General features: G+C 43.4%; 1 pseudogene; it reads right to left on the bottom strand.

The window, feature by feature from the left end:
- Positions 1-12379: 12379 nt before the first annotated feature.
- On the bottom strand, positions 12380-12507 carry LOC123455430 (annotated as a pseudogene).
- Positions 12508-15817: the final 3310 nt, after the last annotated feature.

Below are 15817 nucleotides of genomic sequence, written 5' to 3'. Positions count from 1 at the left end.
AGTTCCCCAGACCAAGAAACAATTTTATGCTCTCCCCACCCACCCAGCCAGGCTGGGTGAGGGGAAAGCCAGACACATGTGAGGTGTCCCTGTGGCCGGAATGAAGAGAGGAAGAACGGAGCAGCAGAGCCAGAAAACAGAGGAGAGCTGAGGGCGGAGCAAGGTAGAGTTAGTGACAGGAAGAAGACAGAAGCCTTTATAGGCAAGCGGAAGACCCGGCCGGTTGGTAGGTTTGGAGAGCAGAATCCAGAGCCAGCCACCCGGGCCATCTGGCTAGATAGCATGCTAGACTGTGGGCAGCAGGGTTCACTCTAGATCAGTGTCTGTCAGACACGAGCTCCATTTCTGCCAAGAGTTTCCATTCTTGTGTGAGGGTGCGCTGGCATGTGGGGTGGTATCTCTTGGTTCTTTCTTTGAGCCTCAGTCTTTAACTAAAACTATCTTTAAAAAGCTAGCTTTCTCCTATCCTTCTTCATTCCCCAGTCCTGAGATGAAACTCTGAACTGCTGCTAGAACGAACAGGACACGCAGACCACTCTGACTTCTTCAAGCTAGCTGTTAGGGTCTTGCTCAGAAAGGGCTGCTGCTGTATAGAGAAACCCAGGAAATCTGAGAGACAGTTGGATGTCTCATCGCCATCTGTATGAAGGTCTTTTTTCTTTGTCTCAGAGAAAAGCATTTAGGGTGGCTGGGCATGGTGGTGCATACCTTTAATTCCACACTTGGGAGGCAGAGGTAGGAGGATTGCCATGTGTTTAAGGCCACCCTGAGAGTACATAGTGATTTCTAGGTCAGCCTGGGCCTGGAGTGAGACCCTATCTTGAAAAATAGAAAGAGAGAGAGAGAGAGAGAGAGAGAGAGAGAGAGAGAGAGAGAGAGAGAGAGAGGGAGAGAGAGGAGAGAGGAGGGAGGGAGGGAAGGAAGGAAGGAAGAAAGGAAGAAAAGCATTTAGGAACATCAAAACATAATGGTTTGCGGCAATAGGAAATGGTTTGTGTCATTGGAACAAGGCACAAGCTTAAGTGGAAGTTTGGCAAAGAAAATCAGAATCAATATCTATCGGGAGACTTGTCTGCTTGTTTGAAAGGAATCTTAAGTTTTTATCACATAAGAGGCCTCCTTATAGGAGTTTAGGTCTTATGATGAACCTGTATAGGTTTGGCTGTCTTAGATGGATTGATTTTGCCTTCAGTGGCCGAGACTTAGAATTAATATTTACTTCCTTTTAGAGGTAAGTGTAACATTGGCCCAGGAGGACAGGAGAATGGAAGTCTCTGATTTAGCTAGGAGATCTCACTGTGGTAGTGGGGCAATTTTGAATTTTGATATAATTTAAAAAGCTCTTCAATAATTGGTAGTATGCCCATCAGAATTCTGGGTTGCAGATGCCCTCAGAGATCATTACTGCTTCACTTATGAACAAACAGAATTTATCAGCAGTTTTCCCCATAGCTGAAGAATCCACATGAAGTTTTAAGAAGTGGAGGTGGCAGACTGGCAGGAAGCTGAATGTGCCCAGCTGATATTTTCCAGATCAAGAATCTAAACAGGTCATTATTGTCACCGTCTCTGGGCACCTACACTGAAGCTCCTTCTGCCACAGGTGTGAGGCCCTCGGCTCTTTGTTGTCCTGCCCTGACTGTACCATTTAAGCCGGCATGGTGGCGCACGCCTTTAATCCCAGCACTGGGAGGCAGAGGAAGGAGGATTACTGTGAGTTCAAGGCCACCCTGAGAGTCCATAGTGAATTCCAGGTCAGCCTGGGCTAGAGTGAGACCCTACCTCACGCCCCCCTCAAAAAAAATTCCCCATCTCTGGGCTTAGAGAAATGGCTCAGCAGTTAAAGGCACTTGTTGTGAAACTTAACAGCCAGGGTTTGAAACCAGCACCCATGTATAGCCAGATGCTATAAAGTCATGTGCCTGGAGTTCATTTGCAGCAGCAACAAGCTCCAGTTCCCTCTCTCTCTCCCTCTCTCTCTTTCTCTCCCTCCATTCCTCCCTCCCTCCTCCTTCCTCCTCCCTCCCCCCTCCTCTCTCTCTCTCTCTCTCTCTGTCTCTCTGTCTCTCTCTCTCTCTCTCTCTCTCTCGTGAATTAAAACAAGCTTTTCCAATCTATTTGGAAAAAAGTCAGCCCCAATGGTTCTCAAACTGATTGACACATCTTATAGTTTTGAGGCAATAACTGTACTTCCTTTATTAGTCATCTACTTTTTTCTGAGAAATTCTATTTTTTTAGATTATGGTTAAACAAAAAACATTCCACCAAAATGCTAGTCTAAGCAATGGAGGTTGAAATAATAATACTGAATTCTATAGTGTTAATAGTCTCTCGTGAATATTTACTCAAGAGTCACTAGCACTGTCTTCCCAGAAGGGGGCAGTGTTATTTCACTGTGTCCTTTACAGTGGGAAAAATAGGAAACTCCAGAAAGGAAATGTGTGCTTTGAGTGAGGTAAGGACAGAAGGATTTGCCATTAATGCTTTAAAAATGACTCTACAAAGATCTCAGGCTACTGATGTGTCATAACTAATAAGTCAAGTATCAGCATGCACTCCTCAAGCAACTACTGGATACAAGCTACGGCTCCACACTTACAAGGGATGCAAGAAATTCCCATCAATTATCATCTTTTTGCTCTGGTTTCAGACAACTCACCGTTCAATCAAGGAGACAAGCATCTGTTCAGGTCGTAATGAGGTTATCAGGCACCTGCCAGCCTGCACTGGGCCTTCTGTTCACAGAACCTTTCCCATCCTTCTCCTCCTAGCGTTAGCCAAGAGACTCTCTGCTTCACCTCCCTTAAACCGCCCCCTGGTAGTCACTTTCTTAGGAGCCCATCCTGGCCACTCGCATGAAAGTCTCAGCACAGCCATTTTCGCCCAGGCTTCCACATCCTCCAATCTGGCTTTCCTCTCCCATCTTCATAAGGCATTGTCTCTTTCCTTCCTCACATTCATTGTATAGCGGTGTCTGCTGCCCCCTGAATCTACGCCTCGTGAGGACTCAGATGTCCCCTGTGCTGTGTTCAAAGATCCACCCCAGTCAATGGCTAGAATAGCACCTTACACATAAAAGACTTGTTAAAAAAATTGGACCAAGGGCTGGATGGTTAAGGCATTTGCCTGTGAAGCCAAAGGACCCAGGTTCAATTCCCCAGGACCCATGTAAGCCAGATGCACAAGGGGCACATGCATCTGGAGTTTGCTTGCAGTGGCTAGAGGCCCTGGCATGCCCATTCTCTCTCTCTCTCTCTTTCTCTTTCTTCTCTCTTACTCTCTCTAATTGCAAATAAAAAAAAAATAGGACCAAAAAAAAATCAATAAATTTGGTCAGGGTGGTCCACACCTTTAATCCCAGCACTCAGGAGGCAAAGGTTTGGAGGATGACTGTGAGTTTGAGGTCAGTCTGAGACTACATAGTAAGTTCCAGGTCAGCCTGGGCTAGAGTGAGACCCTGCCAAGGAAAAAAAACAAAACAAAACAATAACAACAAAAACATTGTTGGAGAGGGGAGGGAGCCTGGGAAGATGCTCAGTGGTTAAAAGCACTTGTTTCCCAGGATTGATGACTGTAGTTAAGGTCCCTGGAACGCACGTAAAGCTGGACGCAGCAGGCATATGTCCATAATCCAAATGTGCTTATGGCAATGAGGAACAGAAGCAGGAGAAACCAGAAGCTCACAGGGCAGCTAGTCTGGCATTTGCAGCAGCAAGCAACCAGAGAGATTCTGTATCAAACAAGGTGGTAAATGAGAACCAATGTCCTGAGGTTGTTCTCTGACCTTCACACTTATGTCATTGTGTACACGCACACACACACACACACACACACACACACAAACACACACAACTGTTAAAATGAAAGTGAGGGCTGGAGAGATTGCTTAGTGGTTAAAGTGCTTGCCTGAAAAGCCAAAGGACCTTGGTTTGATTCCCCAGGACCCACAAAAGCCAGATGCACAAGGTGGCACATGCATTCTGGAGTTTGTTTGCAGTGGCTGGAAACCCTGGTGTGCCTATTCTCTCTCTCTCTCTCTCTCTCTCTCTCTCTCTCTCCCTCTTTCCTGCTCTCAAATAAATAAATAAAAATTTTAAAAAAATTAAAGAAAAGGAAAGTGAGTAGAACTCTATCACAGGCAGAGAGTCATGATGCGCTCATGACCTGTAGAAGCTGGCTAGGATGTTGTGAATGTGAGAATGTGATCTCAGAGGAATGAGGGAATGGAGAAAACAGGAATAAAGGACACAGACATAACAATTTCCAGCCCAGTAGATAGAAGAGCTTTGGGCTTTAGGGTCAGGCCTATAGGTTGGAATCCTCATTCTGCCATTTCCCTGCTTGTATGCTGGGATATCTGCTGATCTTTCTAAATAAATCCCTCATCTGTAAAAAGGAGATAATTGCTCTTGCACTGAAGATTGTTAGCAGCATTAGAGAACACTTATAAATAATGCAGCTGGTTTCTAGTTGAGGCTAAAAAAGAAAAAAGAAATTGTTATTCCATGGCTCTAACTCTCAGTAGGGACTTGACAAGCAGGTGAGTTGACGTCATTTCCAGATATATTCTAGCTTACTTGAGTTAAGTCTCTGTAAGTGTTCTGCAGTGAATCTTCTACGAAATGGATTAAGGTGGTGGTCATGAAGTGGGAGTGTATACGGAGCTCTGAAGACGAGTATGCTTGCAGAGTGCATTGCATACTTTATTGAATCCTGTCGGCCACACCACACAGGAGCCCTGGTCGGCATACGTGATGATCCCGACATTTAACATCACTGACACCGTCATTTCTCATAATGAAGTAGGCAGCTTCTGCCTTTAAGAGATTAAGCTACCGTTTGAAGCCCACACGTTTGAGAAGTGATCATGGCAGAACTCACATCCCTGATTTCAAATTCCAAGCCTTGCTCTGTTCATGAAATGATTCTCTGCCTCTAGCCGCTGTTAGGGAATTTGAACCAGCACAATTACATTGCTGGTTTGCTCAATCAATTGAAAATATCCTAAAGCTCCCAACCCCTCAGCGAGACTGAGATAAGAGGAACTGGAGAACTGAAGTGTGTCTCTCGAAGCCGCTTTCTGGCCGCTTATGAAAGATTTCCTCTCTCCAGTCTTTGTCCTCACAGAATTTAAACCTCTCCAAGTGGAAATGGTACTTGAGTGTAAATACATTGGAAAGTCCCTTTATTTTCATACACTGAATGTGTTTCACTTAGAATTTCAAGAGAAGAAGGTCATCCAGGCTAGCAAGAAACTGAAAGAAAAAGAAACCAAATGACCCAAACACTTAAGATACACAAATAAAGGAATCCTGAGATGCAATGGTTATTGCTCTATATGGGGTTAATATACAAGTAGGAGAAAATTGTATTAGAAAAGCTATTAGCTTGCTCTTGGCCCAACAGGGCATGAGGAAGGACATTAGAGCAGATTTTGAAAGTAAACTAGATGTGATCAGATTAACTGGTGCTTGGATACAAGAAATATAGCTGTGGAAATATACCTATCTTTATGAATATGAAGTAGTTTATCTGATAAATAGCTTCCTAAACCATAGCTTGTAACAAAATGTAGGGATGGAAAAACAAATTGAAACAGTAAGAGGCTTCTGAAAGTATAATGACCAAAATTAATTCAAAATCAGGTGTGTCATGAATGAACTGAGGTATTTCTGGCGGTGCTCAACTCCTCTGTAGCCTTGGTTCCGATCGTGCCACATACATACTTCACACTGCACGTGACCTCATGCCACACAATGCCAACGCACGCTGCCTCAAACACCCGGGCTCGGATCCAAGACTGTACTGTACATTATGACCTGCCGTGTTTTAACTGCACACACAAAGATTTGTGCTCTTATAAAAACATCATGGTAGCCAGCCATAGTGGCACATGCCTATAATACCAGCAATTAGGAAGTGGAGGCAAGAAAGGTCTGGAGTTCAAGGCATTTATAACAAGTTCAAGGCCAGCCCACTGGGCTTCATGAAACTGTGTCTCAAAAAAGTTTTCTTTTGTTTTAAAGAAAAAGAATGGTTTACATCGGGATCTCATGGGATTAAAATGCTATTGTACTCAAAAGTAAAACTATCAACAGAGTCAATAAACTACAGAATGGGAGATCATCTCTACCAGCTATGTATCTGACAGAGGTTTAATACCTTGAACATACAAACAAACAAAAAGATGAAGCAATAAAAAATATCAACCAAGGGGGCTGGAGATGGCTTAGCAGTTAAGGTGTTTGTCTGCAAAGCCAGAGGACCTTGGTTCAATTCCCTAGGACCCACATAAGCCAGATGCACAAGGTGGCACATGCATCTGGAGTTCATTTGCAGTGACTGGAAGCCCTGGCACACCCATTCTCTTTCTCTTTCCCTCTTTCAAATAAATCGATATATAAATTAAATTAAAAAATAAACAAAAATCAACCAACTCACTTAAAAATTGGGCAGGGAAGTGAACAAAGAGTTCTCAAAGGAAAAAACCTAAATGGCCAATAGACGTCTATAAAGATGTTCAACATCTTTAGCTATCTGGGAATTGCAAATTAAAACTACTTTGAGATTGTGTCTCACTCTGGTCAGAATAGCTGCCATCAAAAAATCAAATGATAGCAAATGTTGGTGAGGGTGTGGTGAAGAGGAACCCTCAGCCACTGTTGTTGGGATTGCAAACTTGCACAGTCACTTTGGAAATCAGTATGGAGGTTCCTCAAAAAAAAAAAAAAAAATCTAAAAATAGATCTACCATTTGATCCAGCTGTATTACTCCTGGGCCTACATCCTAAAGATTCTACTCTACCTTAGGGGTACTTGCTCAGCCATTTTGTGGCTGCTCTATTCACAATATCTAGGAACTGGAATCAGCCCAGATGTCCATCACCTGATGAATGGATAGTGACGATGTGCTGCCCATGCACAGTGGAATTCTACTCAGAGGTAAGCAATAATGGAATTATGACATTTGCAGGGAAATGGGTGGAAGTGGAAAAAGCCATACTTAGTGAGGTCAGCACAGGCTCAGAAAGACAAACCCCACATGTCTTCTCCCCCCCCCCCCTCTCTCTCTCTCTCTCATATGCAGATCCTAACAATTTCACTTGTTTGTCACTTGCGGTGAGCATCAGAAGGTCAGAAAGCTAAGCTGAGGATTAGAGAGAGGGGGAAAGCAGGGAGGAATGAGAGGAAGGAATACCTGACAGGCAAGTACAGGGACAGAACACTGGAGGTGGAAGGGTCTGGGAGGGGGAACGGGATAAGGGAGGGAGAAGAAGTGATACACAGAACTAATGATGGCATGAATCAGTCACAAAGAATCCTTCTTTGTGGGTAGTTAAAAGATATAGGGCTGGAGAGATGACTTAGTTGTTAAGGCACTTGCCTACAAAACCTAAGAACCCATGTTGGACTCTCCAGATCCCACATTAGCTAGATGCACAAAGGTGAGGCAAGCGCAAGGTTGCACATGCCCACTAGCTGGCGCAAGCCTCTGGAGCTTGATTTCAGTGGCCGAGGCCCTGGCATGCCAATTCTGTTTCTCTCTCTAACATGCATGCTTCCATGTTCTCTCTCAAATAAAAAAGTAAAAGATATAACTTTTAAAAACAAGAGACAGATTGGGCAGAAGCACCTAGTATCAGAGTTGGATTATCCTCCCACACAGTGAGCTATTGGCCAGAGAGGCCCATGAGGTCCCTCCCAAAACAACGCAGGCCATTACCAAAGCGCCTGGTTACCCACCAGAACTAAATGGTGAGACCCTATTGCTGAGGACACCACAGGCCACATTCACTTAACTGCTGTGCCACCTCTCCATCCCCCCCCCACCCCACCGTACTATCCTGCAAGGGTCCAGGTTTGCAATAGAAACAATCCTTAGTCATATCATCCATGTGCCGTTGTCGTTGTTTGCCTACAGAATGCCCTAGAACCAACAAAAGTTACTCTTTCTGTAGATAATTCCAATACACATAATGCCGAGAGGTAGGGCCTAATTTAAAAGGGGGGTGGGCAGAGCTTTTTGAAACAGGGTCTTGCTATATAGCCTAGGCTAGACTGGAACCATCCTCTATATCTGGGATTACAGGAAATGGCCAACATGCCCAGTTAGGAAGACCTAAGATTTAATGTAAGCAATTTATTTTGCAAGCAAGCACCTTTAACCAGTGAGCCATCTCCCCAACCAACACAATTTATTGTGGAGAAAGGAATTCTCCGCTGAGGTCCTTCATAAACTGTATTGCAGAAATTTCTTTTCTCAAAAATGTCAGAGCTGGAGAGATGGCTTAGTGGTTAAGGCACTTGCCTGTGAAGCCTGAGGACACAGGTTCGATGCTCCAGTATCCCTTGTAAGCCAGATGCACAAGGTGGCACATGCATCCAGAATTTTCTTGCAGTGGCTTGAGGCCCTGGCTTGCCCATTCTCTCTCTGTCTGTGACCTCCCCCTCCCAAGTAAATAAGTGAAAATAAAATATATTTTAAAAACTGTCACCTGAGCATTGAATGCTGAATTGGGTCTGGCAATAGCAGTGATTTTTTTCGCTCCTTTCTTTGGCTCTCACAGTCTTTCCATCCCCTCTTCTGCAATGGACCCTGAGCCCTGGAGGGTGTGATAGAAATGTGTCACTTAGTGCTGAGATCTCCACTGTAACTTCTCAGCACTTTGGTGAGTTTTGATTCACCCCAGTGGCCACTGCCATCCGAATTCATCTTTTAAGATGACAGTCGTAACCCTTCCCGACGTGATATGGCAGCAGTTCACCGACAGACCACTATGACAAAACCACACGATGTCCTGTACTGTGCACGGTGTCATTTTTAATTTCTAGGGAAATTTTCCAATGCATCCCAAACAGACAAAGTGCCATCCATTGTCAAGCTTCAACAGTGATGAAATCACGGCCAGCACTGCTTCACCCTGCCTCTGCCCACTCCTCTCCTGTTCTACTTTAAGGTAAATCCCAATAGTCATATCATTTCACCCAGAAAGAGTTCAGTTTACATATCCAAAAAGGATTTTTAAAAATAACACAAAGATTTAATTTTTTAGTATCGTCATATGTCCAGTCACCATTTTCCAATTAAGATTTGTTCAACAGCAATATTTACAGATTTCTCCATATAGATCAAGCCATGTGTTTGCAAACCACGAAGAAGGTAATTATCACCCTTCATTTTATGGCTGGAGGAGTTAATAGGGCTTAGCGATGTTGAAGAATTTGTTCTGAATGCTGTCCTCTGACGATATAGAAAACCTGCAACAAGGAAATCACACTTGGAATGGACTTCTGACCTATAAGAATAACAGTAGGGTGAATTTAGAAGGTGGCTACCAATCCTGACAGACCCAGGTAAGAGAATCCATAATTATCTCATGGAGATTTTCCATGCTCTGTAACGAGTGGAAATTTAAAAAAAAAAAAAAAAAGGTCACTTCAAGATCAGATTGAGATACGCTATCAGAAATACCAAGGGCTCACAAATAACCATCTTTATTTTTTTTTTTGTTTATGTGACTGCAATATACATTATGGCCAACAGATGGCAGCAACGCGGCAGAGCAGACGGCACTTGTTCAGTCCAGCCACAAGCCCGCCTTCGCTCAAACATTTCAGCAGGTCTCTACTCTGACCTCTCCAAAGGTGTTTGGGAACACCGAGGTAATGCAAGTCTCTAGGACAGTGTTTCTCAAAACATGTCCCCCAGAACTTTCCCTCACTATACCATCACTTGGAAGCCTTGTTAAAATTAAAGATTTTTTTCCCCCATGATTTAATAGAAGTAAAAAAAAAAAGTTGAAATAATATTTTGGCTAAATAAAATATATTAATATTCTCTTTTTTACTCTCCCTCCCTTCTCCCCACCTCTCTCTCTTATCAATGTACCCCAATCTGTTCTTGAACTCACAATCTTACTGCCTCAAGTCTCCTGTGTTTATCACACCAACTCATATGTTGATGAGATGAGAAAAGATGAGATGATAAAGATGAGATGAGATGATGAAGATGAGATGATGAAGATGAGATGATCAGAACATTTCCTGTGGGGTTGGATCTGTTCTCATGGTGTCCAAAGACCAGACTGAGCGGGTTCTGCCTGAGACTTGTCAGCACCGGGAAGAAGCCTGGGTGATAAGCAGTGTGGTCGCTTGTCCTGAAGCCGTTGCTGTGGCATGTCTTTATTCAGAGGAGCGCGATACACCTGCCCTGACGCCAGCACATAGCTCTCCACTTCCACTCTGGGCCCCGACACCCCTGTGCAGTGCGCACATAGGACAATTGAACTCTGACTGGACCACATCCCACAGTAATCTCACTGCGTGCAAGAGCTGTGGCTCGGTTCAGAGATGAGGGATTTAGGGATTACTGACCAGTCCTGTGTGTTAATCAAGGCTACATTAGAAGTGATAGAATGTGACAAGATAGGAGCAAATCCACTCGGATAGCTAACGAAGATAAGAGCGCTTCTGTCTGCCTTTCTAGCCTCTGCTCCTTCATTTTGAGGCAGGGTCTCCAAAAACTGGAAATATAACATCCTTGTGTTCACATTGCAGTAGCGAATCCTCTCTCAGTGTCTTGCTATCAAGTCTTTGGCTAGCCCTGCTAAGTCACATGCTGTCCCCTGAAGCCAGGAGGTCCTGGCGCTGCCCTGATTGGTGTCACTGGGAAGACCTGAGGACTGCCATGACACCAGCAGGGGTACCATGTGCACTGCATGCTTCAGAATACTGATGCTTTTTAATTTTTTTTTGCTTATTTTTATTTATTTATTTGAGAGCGACAGGCAGAGAGAAAGAGGCACAGAGAGAGAGAGAGAGAGACGGAGAGAATGGGCGCGCCAGGGCCTCCAGCCACTGCAAACGAACTCCAGACGCATGCACCTAACGTGGGTCCTGGGGAATCAAGCCTTGAACTGGGGTCCTTAGGCTTCACAGGCAAGCGCTTAACCGCTAAGCCACCTATCCAGCCCAGAATGCCGATGTTTTATTCCACAGCTTGTGCTTGTATAAGTTCACCTTCTGGAAGTTTTTGTAAACAAGAAATGCTAAATGGTACAAGCTTGGTATTTTAGTTCATGAGTATCTTTTAAGATTAAATATGATATTCTAAAAAATAAAAAGATCGACACACTTTTACACTTTTGGTCTCCTTAGATGTCCATCTAAGTGGATATAGACTGCATGCATATATATATGCCTCTATTGCCCCATTTTGATGCTGAATCCTGGATGAATCCATGTCTACAGTTGGTTCTATCCCTACGCTGTTCAGTTACAACTAGCTCACACATTCTGCTTTCTGCATAAGAGCTTTTGGCTGAAATTCCTTTCATCTGCAATGAGAAAATTCCCAACCAGTGCAATTGGCATTTGTGATCCTGGAGAACAAATTTCAGTTAAAAACCAATGTAGAAGCCATCTCTCTGTGTCTCACTCTTCTCCATCTCTTTCTGCTGGCAAATAAATAAATAAATGAAAATTTAAAAAAAGATTGAAAACTGAATAGTGAGGAACTGTAGATAATATTTGGTGCTATAAAGAAAACTAAGGACTGTGGGCAGATGGCTCGGGGGTTAAAGGCGCTTGCTTGCAATGCCCGATTCCGGTTCAAGTCCCAAGCCATCACACGAGCCAGAGGCAAGAAATGTAAGTCAGGGTCTGCTCAAAGAAGGAATGGTTGGAAGGAAGTGCTTTCTTGATTGGCTTGAGGACAACTGGAATATCCTCATTATCTAATTTCCCTCAGTTCTGAAGTTGCAAGAAGCAGTGTTTCCTCATCTCTCAAGGGGATGGCCTTTCTGGGATTCTCCTATCCTAGAAGAAGAGTAACTCCTATCCTAGAGTAACTCAAGTAACAAGTGATGAATGTTTAGCTGTGTTAACACAGACAGAGAGAAGAGACCGAGAGACAGCAAGAACACACAATCAAAGACCAATGCTTGGCCAGAAGTAGGTGATAAAGAAGAGAAAAGGGTCCTTCACTCCATGACTTGGGACCCCTCGCCTACAAGGAGAATAAAAGAGAAGACACCCTATGGGGATGGGTGTCCGGTTTTAGACTCCCTAGTTCATTTCTGCGCTCTCCTACTCAGTGAGGATGTTCCCAAATATCCCCCCGCCTTTACAAAATAAAAGTTAAAAAAAAAAGAATTAAAAACCCCCAGTAGTTTAACAACTCATTTAATGACAAATGCCAATTAAAAAAAAAAACAACAACATTCCTTGTGGCGACTGCACACACATTCTTTGGACAAGAGAGCAGGCTACCACTGTATCAATAGCTATACTGACACTTATCCCAAGGTCAGTGAAAGACAACCTGGAATCTTAGCCATCCAATGACCACACAGCTTGCTTATATAAGCAATTAGCCCCTGGTTACCACCAGCATTTATAAAACCAGACCTGGGGAAAGAACAAGGACTGGGGATTAGGTGCATGTTCTGTCCAGAATGTTAAGCCTGTCTGGTTATCACAAAATCAGAAAAACAAGAATATTTGCAACCAAATATATTTTTTTAAAAAAATATATTTTTTATTAGAGAGAGAGAGATTGAGCACTGCCACTCCACTCACAGCAGCCCCCCAAACCGACTGCATGTTTGAAGCTTGACTGGTTTTATCAGTTGTCAAGAAGCCAGTTCCCCTGCACTGGCACCGTTAGTCTCCATGACTGATCCTCAGGACACCCCCAGCTCGTCATTTAGGAGGACGACTGTGGAAGGAAGGGTAAACTCAACCACCACAGGCCAGAACTCTTGCATCCTGCTCCACCATGCACTGTCCATGGTATTCCCCCATTCGTTTTCTGTTCATAATCGGTTCTTCTCAAGCCTTTGGAGAGACTATTGCCATGCGCCTTCAGTCCAGCGACAGGCATGTTGGCCTGGTTCCCTCCCATGTCTGCTGTACTTTAACTCATAGCTTTCATTTGTCATAGACAGTCTCTAGCCCACCTAGTGACCTGCACGTTGCATTTTTTTTTTGTTTATTTTTAACAATGGACACACAGAGAGAAAGAGGCAGAGAGAGAGAGAGAGAGAGAGAGAGAGAGAGAGAGAGAGAGAGAGAGAGAATGGGCATGCCAGGGCCTCCAGCCACTGCAAACGAACTCCAGACGCGTGCATCTGGCTAACGTGGGTCCTGGGGAATCAGGCCTCGAACCAGGGTCCTTAGGCTTCACAGGCAAGCGCTTAACCGCTAAGCCATCTCTCCAGTCCTGCATGTTGCATTTTTGAAACATAGGCTCTTTCTCAGATCTGCTGCCTGTGAACAGCCATGAGAAATTGAGCGCCTTTTGCTTCCTAACTTCACACTTACAGAGCCACACCAATTTAATGGGCTTGTCTAATTTCCTGGGTCTCTTTGAGTCAGTGGGCCTAGCTGATTAATAATTACAAAAATTCAAACAAAATAATGATGAGATATTGCTTGTGTTCCATATGAAGTTATTAAAATGACACAAAAAATTTAAAAAAAAAATAGCACTGCTTCATGCTGGTGCACTGTTAGTGTGATTAAATTGGTCTGACTTTCCTGGAGAGCAGTTTGATGTCAATACATGTAAATTAACCAGCAACTAGATTTCTTTTCATGTGTGCTAGTAAGATATTTTCACTGCTGTGAAAAAGTTATAAATAAAAATACAAGGTAATATCAAAATTGGGAAGGCAATCTGAGTGTCTACTAATTAGTAAGTTATGGTAAAAAGATACAATATGATGCAAACATCAGATTGAGTAATAGATCTGTGCTGATATATGTTGAAAGATAGCCATCAAATGCTAAGTGGAAAAAGAAATCAAGTGACCCCATTTGTATAAAATTGCATACATGTCTCTCAGTATACATTTATGCATAGAAAGATGGTTGAAAAATCATTTATTGAAATGAGAGATGGATTAGCAGTTAAGCACTTGCCTGTGAAGCCTAAGGACACTGGTTCAAGGCTCAATTCCCCAGGACCCACGTTAGCCAGATGCACAAGGGGTGCACGTGTCTGGAGTATGTTTGCAGTGACTGGAGTGCCCATTCTCTCTCTTTCTCTCTCTCTCTCTCTCTCTCTGTCTCTCTCTCTCTCTGCCTCTTTCTCTGTCTGTTGCTCTCAAATAAATAAGTAAAAATAAATCAAAAAATTAAAAAATATTATTTATTTTAGAGAGAGGGAGAGAGAGAAAAAAATGGGTGTGCCAGGGTTTCCAGCCACTGCAAACAAAGTCTAGATGCATGTACCACCTTGTACATCTGGCTTACATGGGTGCTGGCGAATCGAACCCAGAACCTTTGACTTTGCAGGCCATGTCTAAGCCATCTCTCCAGCCCTCTTTAATAATTTTTATTTGGAAAAAATATTTAGCTCTCATAATGTAAAAAGCTTCAGAAGAATTATAGGGGCAAATGAGGAAAAGCATTCTTTGGCCTATAAGACTAAACTACTGAAATTAAATAGAAACAGGGTCACTATATAAACCTTTGAAGTTTCTATATAGGAAAAATACCATGAATACCATTGAAAGACAAATGAAAAACATTTGCCAAGACGTTTTTTCCCTCAATTTTTATTAACATTTTCCATGATTATAAGAAATATCCCATGGTAATATCCTCCCTCCTCCCCCAACTTTTCCCCTTGAAATTCCATTCTCCATCATATCTGCTCCCCATCTCAGTCTCTCTTTTATCTTGATATCATGATCTTTTCCTCCTCTTATGATGGTCTTGTGTAGGTAGTGTCAGGCACTATGAGGTCATGGATATCCAGGCCATTTTGTGTCTGGAGGAGCATGTTGTAAGGAGTCCTCCCCTTCCTTTGGCTCTTACATTCTTTCTGCCTCCTCTTCCGCATTAGACCCTGAGCCTTGGAAGGTGTGATCGAGATGTTACTCAGTACTCCAGTCACTTCTTTCCAGCACTATGATACCTTTTGAGTCATCCCAAGGTCACTACCATCTGAAAAGAGAAGATTCTCTACCCAAAGTGAGAGTAGCGTTAATGTAAGTGTATGAATATTAAGAGAAGTGCTTACTGGGCAGTTTGATAAGCCTAGTATATACATTTTTCCAGACATCAGCAGATGTTACACCCCCAGGGCTCATGACTACCCCTGTTTTAAGTTTTCAGTACCAGGGATGTGTTTTCCCCCATGGAGCAGGCCTCCAGTCCAATCAAAGGGCAGTTGGTTTCCACCATGACAGACGTGCCTCTATTGCACCCGTTGGCTCCTTTGGCCTGGCTGGCCAATTATAAGGCTTGCAGTGTCCACTGTTGAGTATCTTCACTGGTGGTATCTCTTTCTCCCATTGAACTACATGTAGAATGGCTTCTGCCAGATTTCTGTTGCCAAGACTTTTATATTGAATATAAGATCACTATTATGTGCAAAGGGCATTTGGAAGACAGCTTAAAAAAGGAACACATCACCAGAAACATCAATGGATACCAGCAAAAAGATAACCTCCTACCAAACTACCAACCCCCACAAACAGACCACAGACTGGAACTTCTCTATCCCATCTAAAATGAACTCATTTAATGCTCAGAATGAGTCTATTGTTTTGCATTTATATTTAGGTTTGCTTGTTTAATTTATAGTATTATTTCCCATTTTGTAGGCAAGAAAGCTGAAGCACAAGCGGATGACATACTTACTGATGGTCACAGAACAAGGGAGTGACGAGGCAGGGAGGGAAGGGGACTTCTGGTTCCAGAGCCCAGCTCTCCATGCCATGCAGTGTCCATATACAGGTCGGCAGGAAGCATGTGGTAACGCTGCCCACCTCTATATGGGCACCTCACTCCATTTTGATCCTCAAAT

The sequence above is a fragment of the Jaculus jaculus genome, chromosome 16, assembly GCF_020740685.1.
Source record: "Jaculus jaculus isolate mJacJac1 chromosome 16, mJacJac1.mat.Y.cur, whole genome shotgun sequence".
NCBI classification, from domain to species: Eukaryota; Metazoa; Chordata; class Mammalia; order Rodentia; family Dipodidae; genus Jaculus; species Jaculus jaculus.
Note: the sequence above shows the minus strand (reverse complement) of the source record. Positions and strands in the feature narration are given on the sequence as shown.